Source organism: Lissotriton helveticus, chromosome 2_1 (genome assembly GCF_964261635.1).
Source record: "Lissotriton helveticus chromosome 2_1, aLisHel1.1, whole genome shotgun sequence".
In the NCBI taxonomy this organism is placed as follows: domain Eukaryota; kingdom Metazoa; phylum Chordata; class Amphibia; order Caudata; family Salamandridae; genus Lissotriton; species Lissotriton helveticus.
This window is the reverse complement of record NC_136059.1, coordinates 969,329,172-969,343,103: the sequence shown is the minus strand read 5'-3', so window position 1 is coordinate 969,343,103 and position 13,932 is coordinate 969,329,172. Positions and strand designations below refer to the sequence as shown.

The 13,932-nt window shown below is 40.6% G+C and overlaps 1 protein-coding gene across 1 annotated transcript in view; it reads left to right on the top strand.

The window, feature by feature from the left end:
* The window catches only part of VLDLR (very low density lipoprotein receptor), a 205,354-nt gene that overhangs the window by 106,633 nt on the left and 84,789 nt on the right, over nt 1-13,932 (top strand). The gene's annotated exons all lie outside the window — the stretch shown is intronic.

Here is a 13,932-nt window from a genome sequence, read left to right as displayed (position 1 = left end):
TTTTTAGTAGGGCCTTAATTTTGTCTTGCTAAGTTAGCTCTCTAGATTAGAACTCTGCCTGCCAGCCCCCTAGTAATCAACGGAAGCAGACTGCTGCTGGTGTTAGTAGTAAATGTTCATTCCATGTTAGAAAAGTTACAGAAATTAATGAGTAAGATATTTTGAGAACTCATCAAAAAATGTGGCGACTATGAACTCACTCAACTTTGGTCATTTTCTAATGCTTTAGGCATTACAGCTTTGGTTTCATCAATATGACTTTATATTTGCCTAATTTCATAATTGTAGTATATTAGCACTAGATTTGTTCGTAACAGCACTGGGGGAGGTGGCAATAGAACACTGGGGAATCCACTGAACTTCTGCTGCAGTTTGAAATGTTTTACTCTAAATATCAGCCTTTATTCACATGGCTTAGGAAGATAATGTAAAGAATGTGCTAATTTTTGCTTCTGGGGTACTTTCCATGTCTTGAGAATCATGAGAATTTCCTTTCAAACATGGTTCATTAAATCCCAGAGGGGGTCAACCGTTTTCACAGGGTAAAATCCCCTTGGAACACACAATTCCTTAAATTAAGATGGTACCACCAACATTATTTGTATTGCGACTAAAATCTGTTATCCTTGTATGTGCTCCTTTTGTAACCGTTTTTTCCTCCAGCCTCTGCAATACATTTCAAAGAAGACTATGACCCAGATTCCTGTAATGGCTACTAAAGTGTTAGCCAGTTGAGGGCCTCCCTTTCAGCATCCACATGCCCTTTGAATGGGGCGTACTCACCTAGACCTCTTTATTTACATATTACATTTACTTTCAGGACACAGGGTTATCCCAAAGTTTGTAATGGCTGCCATATCACATGTTTCAGGTTGCAGCCAGCCAGTTGAATGTACTAGTCCCATGTAAAGTGGCCAATAACAGGTATATGTGGACTGTGTCCAGATAGGCTAATTGGTTTTAACCCTTTCATGACCACTCAGAGCACAGTAAGTGCATATTTTTCAAATGGCTGAACGTATTAACGATAAGTAAAGCACTTTCTGATTAAGTTCCAACTTTATGGCAAATTGGGTTCAATTCTGTTCAGCTGTCTTATGCATTGCTTCCCACAATTTCCAGTGGGTGTTTAAGTGGGAGATTACGGTCTTATGCCCCCCCTCCCTTGGCTCCCACTTGATTGGTCACCATGGCAATTTCCAGGAAGGAACTGAAGTGGGTGGATGTTTGGGGGAAATTTTCATACTTTGTCTAATGGCCCCACAGTTATTGGTGGACAAAAAGGCATTTCCTATAGAAACTGACATATTGAGCTAAACAGTGGGGACATCTGTTTTATGTGTATATGTATGTGTGTATATATGTGTATATGTATACATACACCAGGACTAGTTTTACAAAGGTACCTAGTACTATATTTTGAGCTAAACCACCAGGCCCCTTTTTATTTTTATCTGTACGTGTTTTAATAATTTAGTCATTGATAAAGCCTGATTATAGTTGTGTAGTAAGTAGTCATGCTTTATTAAATGACTGACATCACTGGCCTCCAAATTAAATCTCCTTTGAAACCATCTATTGCTCGTTAGATTACTTCAGCTTAAACCCTACAAGACACTAAAGCCACACAATGCTCTCGATAAATCTGAATCAGTCATCCGAATCAGTCATCCTATCTCCACATTTCCATCTCCCCCCATCTTCTGTCCCACCTCAACCCTTTCAACTAAGTAATAACTATCATTAATCTCAAGTTTTGATTACTGTATCCCTTCCCGATGGGTAAGAGCTCCATCCTCAATTTAGAGTGCCTAGACTCCTGGCACTATTCAGAGTCCATGTGCTTGCACCCTGTTCCCCTTAAGCAATTCCAAACTACTAACTAAGTGTACCTGTAGCAGGCAGGGCTCAGTCCAGCCTAAAGAAAAGCTGTTGAATAAGGACCTTTCTTTTAGTCTAATGCTACCAGTGGCCTGATCTACTAGGGTACAAGGCCTCTAGTCTGCCCATCAACTCCCTTCCCCCACCTACTTTTTACCGATATACAATAGTTTTTAAATCCTCCTACCCGACCCCATCATGATACCATATTAAACACCACTTGACACCCATGGTTACAGTAGTCCCCTTGACCTCATGAAACGAGACCCAGGGTCCTTAGAACATTTGCTGTATAATCAGGGCAACTAATGTATAAGGTTTCCTTCACCATTCTTTAAGGCTTCTCTGAAAGCCTAGAGAGTTTACGTAATTCTCTCTTCTTTCTTATTGATTGCTCCTCAGTGAACACCTGACCTGCTCCTACTCAGTGAGCATCTGACCTGAAGCTCTCAGGTGTGAGCACTCCCACTGCTATCTGATGTAAATAGTCACTAATTCAGGCTGTGTACCTGTATTACTTGTACTGCGTCCCAGAACCAGGTGGAATTTATTTTCTTAATTTTTTTTTTTATATTCATCAAATTACTTCCTACTAATGTCCTAATCATTGTTCATCAGTGAAGATTACCTTGGAAACCTAACCACTGGGAAAACAAATTACTTAGTAAAACATGGGGCTGTTGCCTGAGCTACTTGTCAATGACCGCATACAATTTCCAGGTAGACAACGAGTCTTTCCTTTTTTTTTTTTTTTTTTTTTTTTTGTTGTCCCCATCCGGCCCCCCTGTACCCCCATCCGGCCCCCCTGTACCCAATATTATAACTTGCAGTGCAAACATTCTTCCTTCCTACATCCTTACAGGTGCAATATACTCCCAACATAATTCATACTCTATATAGCGAATTTCATCAGGAACAAAAATTCAGTTTGTTGTGCCCCAGAATATATTACTAGAGTTTTCGGTTTTCCAAATAAATGCCTATATCTCACTATCCCAAGCTTCTAGTCAAGCTCTTCATACATCGTATCAGGGATATAGTAGTCAGTTTGTGCTTTAGCCCAATTCATCATGTGTTTCTATACCTTTTTATTGTAGGTGGTTGAGCTGTCTCCCAGGACATAGATCTTTTGCTAAATGACCAAATGCAAATTAACCATTTCACCAATGCATTTCATTTTTCTACAATCACCACCCAATGCAGTCAGGGCCACCAACAGACGAGCCTCTGGTGCACTAGTTGTTGCAGTTTCAATGGTTCCACTATATTCTGCCAATATACTTGGATAATGGAGCACTTACCACATTATCAAACCCAGCTTTCTTTGAGTGGCATCTGGGACCTCTTCCGTGGCCAGTGCTAAATTCTTTTCACACTTATTGTGCAGTATGTCCTTTGTAAGGAGTTGACCTGGATTTGCTTGAACCAACTTTCTATATACACTGGCTAAATATTCCAATTAACTATTCAGCATCTGCTCTCCACTCCTTATCCAAGGATTCTTCCCAAGACTTGTGTAGTCTAGTGTTTGCTCAAATAGTTCTGGTGTCTGCTGATTAAAATTGCAATACTATCCTTCTCCCTATGTACAAATAGTCTATAATACCTAGTCTGGCACATCAGGGTTTCTCCTCCCACTACCACTTTCCTAAATAATGATGTTGAACAAATGATGCAATCTCTAGTATGTCAAGATTTTAGTAGATCACCAGGGTAATTCCTATTGTATTCCCTCAAAGTACTTAAGTACATGTCCTCCAGTATCTCGCAAGGAGGTCCCAAATTTCCAGAATGTCTAATTGGGTTTGAGACTACACAAACTTAGCAAGGCGCAAATCTGTCCCATTCGTGATGTTTTCAGTGTTGTCTCTTCCAGACGCCACCCTCTGAACAGATATTCACAAGCCTGACTTTATAAGTTTGTGTAACTTTAACTTTGCCTTCTTTGAAAAGTTTCTTAACCCCCGCTTTTTGTTGATACACAAGTCTGATTATGAACTTTTCACGGTTTTGTTTCATGGAATTGTAAGTTCATTTAGTGAAAGCCTAAAAGATTCATACTCTTTGCCGAGGAAAGTGGTCTGAGGCTACATGACCAGTCAGTCGCACTATATCTGAATAGTATTGCTGCCTTAAAATGACAGGCCCATTTCTTTATATGAATATAGGTCACCACCGCATGCAGAATGAGTACAGTCACATCAAAACCATGACCTTTACCAAGCCGATCCTATCCATGTAAAAACTAAGGTTAAAAGGAAGTTATAGTTAGTTTTTTATTTAGTGTACATTGTGTTTTTTTTATTTAGTGTACATTGTGGTGTAAGGAAACCTATCATTCACAGAAAAAACACTTATGGCAGTTATGGTTATAAAACAAAACCTAAACCAGTAATCTTCATCTTTTTAGGAAAACTAGCCATACCCGCCCCCCCTCCCCCTTCCATGCATGGTTTATTAACTCCTATATCACATCACTTATGGCTTTAACTGACGTCGTTAATGTGGCCACTGACCTTGTTCGTGGTACTGCTGTGCACATTACTCCACGAGCCAAAACAAATGGGTAACAAGTGCTTAGGTCCTACAGCATAGAATTAGTGTTGGTACAAAGCTGGTGCATAGATTGAACATCGGCTGCTGCATAGGACTGGCTACCCAGAAAGGGTTGGGCACAGGCTGTAATCGCTGCTGCACAAGGTAAAGGTGGTGTGCTTCTGCTGTCTGAGCAATGTTTCAATGCAAATTCTGACTTCAAGCCAAAGCGTGTTGCCAACCCCTTGAGTAAAGCTGAACGTTGTGCACCAGAAGTTACTTGCCTGTGGAGAGCTGGGTACACAGCGATGTTAGTCAAAGTGCTACAGACAAAGGTGTAGTAATCTTTGTAAGCTGTGGTGCAGGACTTTGAAGGTTATAGTTCATTAAACTCTGCTCAAGGATGTACACTGTTGGGGGTGGGGTCACTCAGGTGGATTATCTGTGGCTGCAAATGTAGCTATTGCCCTAAAGCTAGACTCCGTTGAGCACAGCTGAGGACTGTGTGCAGTTTGTTAACCAACTGCAGTGTGCTCCAAGGGTCCGGCAGAAGAGCAGCTTCAGTGGCCAGTATTTGCTGTATGTTGGTTTAGGTTAAGAGCATTATAGGTTAGTTGCTCAGAGGACTAGGCATATTCCCAATGGCAGAATTGGCATTTGTTTAAAATGTCAACAGTGTTGTAGTGTGTGAGGTTCTAAACCGTGCATGAACGGGGCAAAATTTAGATGTTCATTGCACCATAATGCAAGTTTAATAAAGTCATCAGACTGCCTTTGGTTGTAAGCAGCTGAGGGTAGGGTGTAGGGTGTATGGTGTATGGTGTGACCGCTGATCAGCCCTCACAACCAGTTTTTCAATGGGGTTTAACATGCACAGTGGCCGGCCTTTGGTTGTCTGCAGAGGTGAGACCAGTGGTACACTGCATAGGAGCGGTGAATGACCAAGACTCTGGTGTTGGTTTTGGGTGGGGTGTGGGGTTGGGGGATTCAGTTTTACAGCCAAGCCAGTCAATTCTGCTTTCCTTGGCACTGGGTGTTTCATCTTGGAGGCGGCTTTGTGGTTTCGCAGCTGAGCACTTCTGTCCATCAAGCTTGCCCTTTCATTGGTGGTCCTGGAAGGGAGAATGCTTTCTGACTTTGTGGTTTCAAAGCCCGGCCTTCTGTCGCTAAATGTTGCACTGGCATTTATGTTCTCTATGGACGGTAACTGCTTTCTCTGTTGGCCAGGTTCCTCCAGTACAGGAAGCTTTCCTTGGTGTGGGTGAACTGGTTGGGTAGTAGTTTGGTGATAACTGCTTTTTGCCTGTGGGCAGCTGGGCTAATGCAAGGATACATAAAATCTTAATGAACATATGGGATAGCGGAAGTAGAGGTGGTTGTGGATAAGTAGGTTTTGGAGAAGGCATGTACCTTACAGGTACAACCTTATCTGGTACTGGAGGGGCATTGCCTGGAAGCCTTGGTGACGTCTGAAGAAATGTCCAAGATGGGCCTGAGGGCCAGCGCATGTTCACCGTAGCCTTATGTGCCCTTGTGTTGGATTATCTGCCACATATTCTTTCCTTGTGGCAGCCAGTGGGATCCTTTTGAATGCATGGGTCCGAACTGGCAGATGGGAGTGGAAGTGGGGGGGGGGGGTGGTACAGAGCTTCCTTGGCCAATTGATTTTGTTTTTGGGATTCCGTGATGTCGGCAGATATTCAATGGTCAAGATCTTTCTGAAACCTTAACTTTCATGCCCAACTATAGCCATTTTTAAACCGTTTTTTGTTTTTTCCCCTCCTGAAATTACTGAACGGATTTACAGCAGACAAGCAATGTAGGATCTCCCCACATTAACAGCTTCACCCCATGTCCTCACTTCAGCAAAAGCTCCTGACGGAGTTTAAGGGGATTAACTTTTTTTTGCATAGTTTTGTGGTAGTTACCATGCTACATTGTTACTGTAGGAAAGGCATTTGGTTTACTTCAGTCTTAACCATACCTACATATGGGCACTGTCGCCACTAGTGTACATTATATAAGTTTGTCCACATACCTATAAGTTTAAAAACAAAGTACTGATTAACACTACCCTTCGTTGAATGTTAAAATCCCTACCTATCCCTTAAAGCTACCTTTTCCTAACCATACATACCTCTTACTACCCCTTAAACCCTCACAATCCTAAACACCTATTGACTTAAACACTGTAAAATTCACTATAATTTACTCGTTTTACTCATTGTAACCATCATTGTAAATGCAGATGTGTTGTGTAAAATGAGTTTGAGAGGTCTAAAATGCTTAGGGTTGCATATCATTTCATGATCCTATTCATAGTTTACATAAGTTTTGTAATGGTTGCGAAGCAGCACAGATTAGCTTTACAGTTTATGTAATTTCATAATTGGCTTTGCTCTACAAAGAAAGGTTTAATTCTTTTTAAGTGAAGCATTTTGTTAAATCTTCTGAATTGTTTAATAGGAAAGTAACTTTTCCATATGATTAGTAGACCTTCCTGTTTAAATGGCAGATATTTCAAATGTTTGTTACAAATTCATTTTCCATGTGAGATGACGCCTCTGAGCTTTGATAATGCAAAACTGAGGCAAAAGGCAAATTGTGACTTCGTAACCCTGTTTCGGGGTTTCCGTTCTCTTCCAGATAAGTCTGTGGCATCTACTGAAGATTTGTACGTTGCCTTCTATAACTGAATGTAGTCGTTTAAAATTTCATTTCAAATGTTAACCTATATCTCTCCGTTTATCTAGATTTTTAATCTAGAGAGGAGCTAGGTCAGCTGAGGAAAACCCACAATGGAAATAAGTAGGGTTGTAGGCAAGCCCAATCTCTAAGATATTTGAACCTTTATTCTGCACTGGGCAAATTTATCCTACGCAAACAAGGAATGAAGGCTACAATCTGCTGGTGGATAGTCTCTTGCATTTTTAAGTCCACTCAAATCTTCCACTGAAGTCCTTTGCATTCCACCAAATAGGAGCTTAACTCTGGTTCCTGCGACGAAGGGGAGACTATCTAGGAGGGGTCTCCACTAAGCCAAATTCATGAAGATCTGAGATTTGTTTTGCTCCGGTTATGTGGTTTGGTGTCTAGCAAAGCTCTTATTATGCTGATTTCTGATTATACGAAGCAATAACCTACCATGAGTCTTTCTGTAAAAATATTTGAATATTCACAAGGTCTGTATGAATGGACTCCCAAAGGGCTGCTTTATGATCACAATAAGGCTCTGAATATCCAGCAACGTTTGGTATGCTTGGATTATAAGCATGTCCTGACTTTTGCTGCAATTGGAATTTAACTGCACCACTTCTCGTTCTTACTTTAGTTTGAGGGTGCAACTAGCAAAATGAGTTGGTAAGTTCATCCAGTTTCACAAAATAGGTATTTACAAATGTAAAACTGGTTTATGTAAACTAAGGATCGGCACCGCACAGTATGGTCTTCATTTGAACACTGCGTACTCCTTAGGCACAGTAAGATGGGGATAGGTTTAAGTTCTGGTTGCCAGAATTGTGAACATGTGCTAAATCAATATGCACTTAAGATTGTACTACTAGATGATTACTGCAAGGTGTGGACAGTGCCAAAATGTTAAGGACTCTGTCATTTACATGTGTAAGCATGGCTTATTCTCAAAAGCATTTACATTAGATTTGCTCACAATATTTTAATCACAGGGGCTGGAAGCACTGGAACGTGCTTGTTCCAGGGCTGGAATCCCCTGTGCATTTTGCCCAACTAAACGTCTAGATACATTCTCAAAGGTCTCTCCGTGTGGAATTGACTTTAAAGGCTGGGAATGTACTAAGGGTAGAAGTAAAAAGGTTTCAAGAGGGATGGTACCACACTTTGGTGGGGAAAAAAGGTAAAATGAGGTGCAGTGAAAGTAGTTTATCCAAGATTTGTACACTAAAGAAAACAATGAACAAGTAATTTGCACTTGCTCTGCAGACTTTTGCAAAGGTATGCATCCATATGTGCTCAAACCAAAATGGAATTCACAAGTTCGCTAGGAGTATTGCTTCCAGGCCTCTTTCTATAAACCCTCGTCAATTCCTGCAAGTCTAAAGTATGCATCAATGCACAGCCATGGAACTGTAAATGCATGTTTTGAATATAGCCGCATATGCTTTTTTATCCCATTGCTGTAAATGGTTGCACCTTTTTACCTTTTCTTACATGGTGACATGCCTCATTAATGTGTCCCTTAGAGATGGTATTTAAAGTGGCCCTTTAAAATAGCATGATATGTTTAAAAAAACTAGATAACAGGCTGGATTAACGGAGCACAGGCCCTATGCACTCACCCACTTACATCAGTTTATCCTGCTGACAGAATTTAAAGCCAATACCGTGAGGGTGATGGGGAGGGATATAAACTCCATGAATGATTTTTTTAAATTTTTTTTATTATAGAGCAAATGTATTGTTTGGGTAGAATCAAATAGAATATCGGCTCAATTACAGGCGCCATAACACTTAATTAGCCACCAAAGTATATTCCATCTTATTTCTTCACCTACAAACTATTCATTTTGTAAGATTTACTCCGATTAAAGCACTGTAGTTGACAAAACATGTTTTGTGGACTGTTTCCTCTACTTCATGGCTCTAAGAAAGGACAAGATATAAAGGAGAACAAGCATTTGGCATTGTAAAAGCCAATGCCTTTCATCATTTGGATTTTAAAGCCTAAATAAGGCATTGTCGTTTACAATGCCAATAGCTTAAACTTGCGTAAATGCGAGACCTTTTGCATTGCAAATACTTATTTCCTATTTCTTTACATGCTGAAAGTGTCTGCCCGCCATTTCCTTTAGTTTTCATTACTTTTGTTACAATCTCAACACATGTGACGTGATTGCATCTAAAGAAATAGAAAAGCAATTGTTTATATTTCTTACTTTTGATGCAGAGGCTTTACTAAGGAGGGACTAGCAAGCTGGTTTACGAATCAGAAGCCAGTATTTACAAAGGATTTTGACGCAAGCCAATTGCAAACATGGGCAGAGTGGATGTGGCTTCTATTCCATACTAAACTAAGTCTTGCAGCGCATGCATGCTGACTCTATGCTCGATCTAAAAAAAATAAAAAATAAATCCAAGACTACATGACAGAACAAGGGAAAATAATGTCCGTCTTGGAACATGTTTCAAACCCAACTTTAAAATAAGGCCAAATAGCCCAGTGTGCGAACAGTGCCAATTCAACATGAATGTTGGGAAAAAGAGCAGGACTGCTTCTTACAACTTGATCACTGGCCCAGCAAGTGCATAGATAAATATAAGATCAGTTAAAAATAAACTCTCAAATCAAAAGCGGAATCAAAGTTACAATCCAAATAATTGAACCATCCACTTGTGACAATATCCATACCAAAGTAGTATGGAGTTACCAAAGCCTGAAAAAATATGGCAATTGGTACAATTACATTCCCCAACCTCAAACAAAACTCACTGCAGGCCCATGTGAATATCCCCTTAGTTATCTTACCTAAAGTAACTCTGGCATTATTAGGAGTTGGTAGATCTAGGAATACATGAAGGTAAAATAGAAGTCAAAACGTAAAACTAAAGAGAAGCAAATGTTTTAGGTGAATACAACACAAAACATGAAGGAAACCCCAATTCACTGATTGGAAATCCATTTCCACCTAAATCTCTAAACCTAGACAGGTCAGAGTCCCACCATTTGAACTAGAGCACTCATGCTTGTGACTTGCGCAAATATCAATTGCATATGCTTGCCAAAGCGAACTACCATATGCAAATGAAACTGGCCAGCTGCTAAGTAATAGACATGTAGAGCCATTCCGCCCCACAAGTGACTGCCACTCACCCAATAGTAACTTTGGTCCAGTTATACTGCAGTGTGACCTGCTGGAAGTGACAATAGTATTGCAATAAAGTACAAGCTCAAACGAGCGCATATTCACTTCATAATGCCAAATAGCTGTGAAAAGCAAAAGTAGAGCAAGCAATGTCAGAACCATGCTTGATACTTAAGTGACTAACGTTGCTCAACAAGCACCTGTAGGCTTCTACTTACGAATGGAAAGCAGGTTACCGCATACACCAATTTATCATCTGGCAAACCAAAAAGTGACGGTTTCTTCTTAAGCAGTCAGGCCAGTCCAATGAGGGACATTTGTGGGGATGGAAGGGCCTTACATGTGGCTCACTTGGAGACTGTCCAGTTCTATTGAGTATGGTAGTTAACTTTTGGATGCATATGCATGTGATTCCACGAGTCACAGGCATGACTGCTCTAGTTCAAATGGTGGGTCTCTGGCTGGTCTATTTTTGGCGACTGCAAATAGCTATTCAGATCAGTGAATTATTAGAATAACCACGTTTTATTTACCCAACACATCTGCTCTTAGTTTACGTTTTGACTTCTATATCACTTTCATGTATTCCTAAATGTACCTAGTCCTAATAATGCATGCGTTACTTTAGGTAAAATGTGCAAGGGAATAATCACATGGCAATGTTGAGTTTTGCGGTTGGGGAACGCAATTGTACCAATTGCCATTTTTTTCAGGCTTGGGACTATATACATACTGAAGTAGTACTGACATTACCACAGTACTGCTGAAATATTTGGTTGGCAACTTTGTCCATTTTCATTATGGTGGGTTTATTTTTTATTGATCTATACACTTGGTGGGCCTGTGATCAAGTTGTAAGAAGCAGTACTGCTTTTTGGGTTTTTTCCTAAATGCATGTTGAATAATTGGCACTTAACACAATGGGCTATTGACCTTATTTCAAAGTTCTGGGTTTTGAAACTCATTCCCTGACTTTGAGGTTATTCTCCCTTGTACTGTGTATGTAGTCTTTGATTTTGTTTTTCGCCTTTTATATCTTGTCCTTTCTAGTTGTGAAGAAGCGGAGAAAACAGTCCGCCAAACAGGTGTTCATCTCAGTACTTTAATCTGTTTAGAGCACTGTAGTTGCCAACATAGATGTAATCAGTGTAAATATATTAGTATATGAATACTTGTTCTCGAAAAATTTGTAGGACAAAAAATCAGATGAATTTACTTTGTTGGCTATTTAAATATTATGGTTTGTATAATAGAGCTGATATTCTATTTTTGGATTAATTTTACCCTAATGATACCTTTGTTCTCGGAGCATATCAAATCTGATGTAATGAATAGCCATGGTGTTTGGTGTATTTATACCACTCCGCACTGTACATTACAACTGCTAGTGATTCCTTTTTTTTCTTAAATTGAAAATATTTGGGAATTTTTACTGAAAACCATCACTAATCTGGTGTTCGTTCTGCTTGTATTAACATCTATGCGATACAAAAGGGGATGATGGACGGAGCGCTTGAACAAATCAAACACTCACCCCCAGTCAACTGATCTGGGTTTAATCCATCACAAATCTTTAGTTCACTCAGCCACCCCAGTTCAGACATGGCTATATGCAAATCAGTCTGACCCTGTGCCTTATGGGAACAGTCCAGCCCGAACTGCCAAGCCATGTCTTCCCTGGACCGGAAACAAGCATCCTGGGACCGGTTTCGGATTCATAATCCTCATCAGCCAGGCTATCTTGAATCCAGTGGCCAAGTGAACAAGGGACTCACGTCTGAGTATACCCTGCCACACTTAGGGCGAACAAAGCGATACAAAAGGGGATGATGGACGGAGCGCTTGAACAAATCAAACACTCACCCCCAGTCAACTGATCTGGGTTTAATCCATAACATCTAGTCTGAACATTGAGAGCACTATAAATAGCCGACAGTTCAATTTTGCAAATGTGTACTTTTTGTGTTTGTCAGTATTGCAAGCTAAATGTTCATAGCTCACTATTTTAGAGCACCCATTAAGAGTAGTGGCTTTTAATTAATGAGCCGCTTACAGTTGACATCTTAGAACTGTGTATGCCGGTCATGCCTTAGCAACAGACATTACTTTTTTTCCACAACTAAACTGCACACTAAATTAGCAGCCAAAGCTTATCGCAGTTGTTTGTGTCTACTCGTCCAGTGACAAAGTAAACCTGAAAGCTTGTCATTTACCCCAAACTAGGTCCTGGGCATCCGGAATTGCATACGGCTGGAAAGCTGGTGCTTTTGCAGTTAATGCAAAGGTTGTTTCAAATGTTCACTTCCTACTAACTTCAAGCATGTCCGTGGCAATGGGGTAATTTTTCTAATTCCCCATTCGGGTCTTTGCAAGTCAAACTAAATGTATTTTGGTTGTGCATAAATGAACGACCTAGGTTAATCCAGCATGTAGTGCAACGTTGGACTTTTTTTTTCCTCCTTCCGTAACACTTCTTTAATCAAATGAATCATGCATGCTTCATTCGCACAAGGAGTGTTTTCACCTCCTCGGGGTCAGGGACCCTCTTCTGTAGTGCCTCCTGCATGCATGTACCAAACTTCTGTTGAATATGGCCTACTGAGACTTGCAGCACAGGTGTAATAATTGTGCTAGGATGGCTGACTCATGCTACGGGTGAGAGCCTCCCACTCAAGACTAGATGCTCATGTTTGGTTTCTGATCTATTTGTAAAGGCATGACTTTGCATGCATTGCAGGGAGAGCTGCAAAAGAAACCCGTTTCCAGCAAGTGTATAGGTTGGTATGCAAGGACCGCATTTAAAAACCACTGCATGGTCATTCTTCCTCTCTTTCAAATTAAGAGATGCGTTGATTTCCTCGGAACATTATGATCACTTGTGTGTTCCGAAATTGTCCATTTTTTAGGAATTACCCAACTGCCTCCTACTGTACTCCAATCTGCCATGGAGTTCAAGCCAGCCTTTGTAAAGGAGCAGCTGTGTTAAGCAGAACATGAGAAATTAACGTTTGCTCCGTACTGATCAGAATACCACCACTTAAAGTGTTAGGCAGATTTTTTTCTGCTCACTCCGCCCTGTGCATAAAAGATGGGCTTGTTTTTATCAAGATGGAAAGGATACAAACTGAAAGATGTCCTAGATTGTTCTGCTCCCTTCAAATGCATCTCTGACTTAAACAAAACAAAAAAATCTTGCATATCCAAGGCATGTTGCTTGTTGGGTGTGGTGCTGAGTGGATGGTCAGCACGTGTGGGTGCGCGCCTATATGCCTAGAATCAAACCTTGTCTGAACCATTTAACTTTAGCAGAGCTTCACTAGTGTAATGCCAGCTCCTTCAATTACATCTGTACTAATAAACATTTAAATAGAGTCTTTCCTAGAGATGGGTGACCTATTCTGCCAGTGGAATTTTGGCAACGCCACGTTGGTCTTGTAATGCACAGAATTACTCCCAGGTTAGAAACAAACTTTACCACCACCAGCTCAGTGTTCAGGTGCCCATATTGGTAAATGTGTTGCTTTCTGTAACACGGCGTGATTAGCAGCTTGTTGGACCTAAGCTCAAATGGACAGTTGCCGATTTTCATTCACCCCAGCTGCTTTCTACAAACTCCTATTGCTGCCACAACACTTCATGGTAAAAATGCTCGTTTTCTGCTGCCATGGTCCATATGATG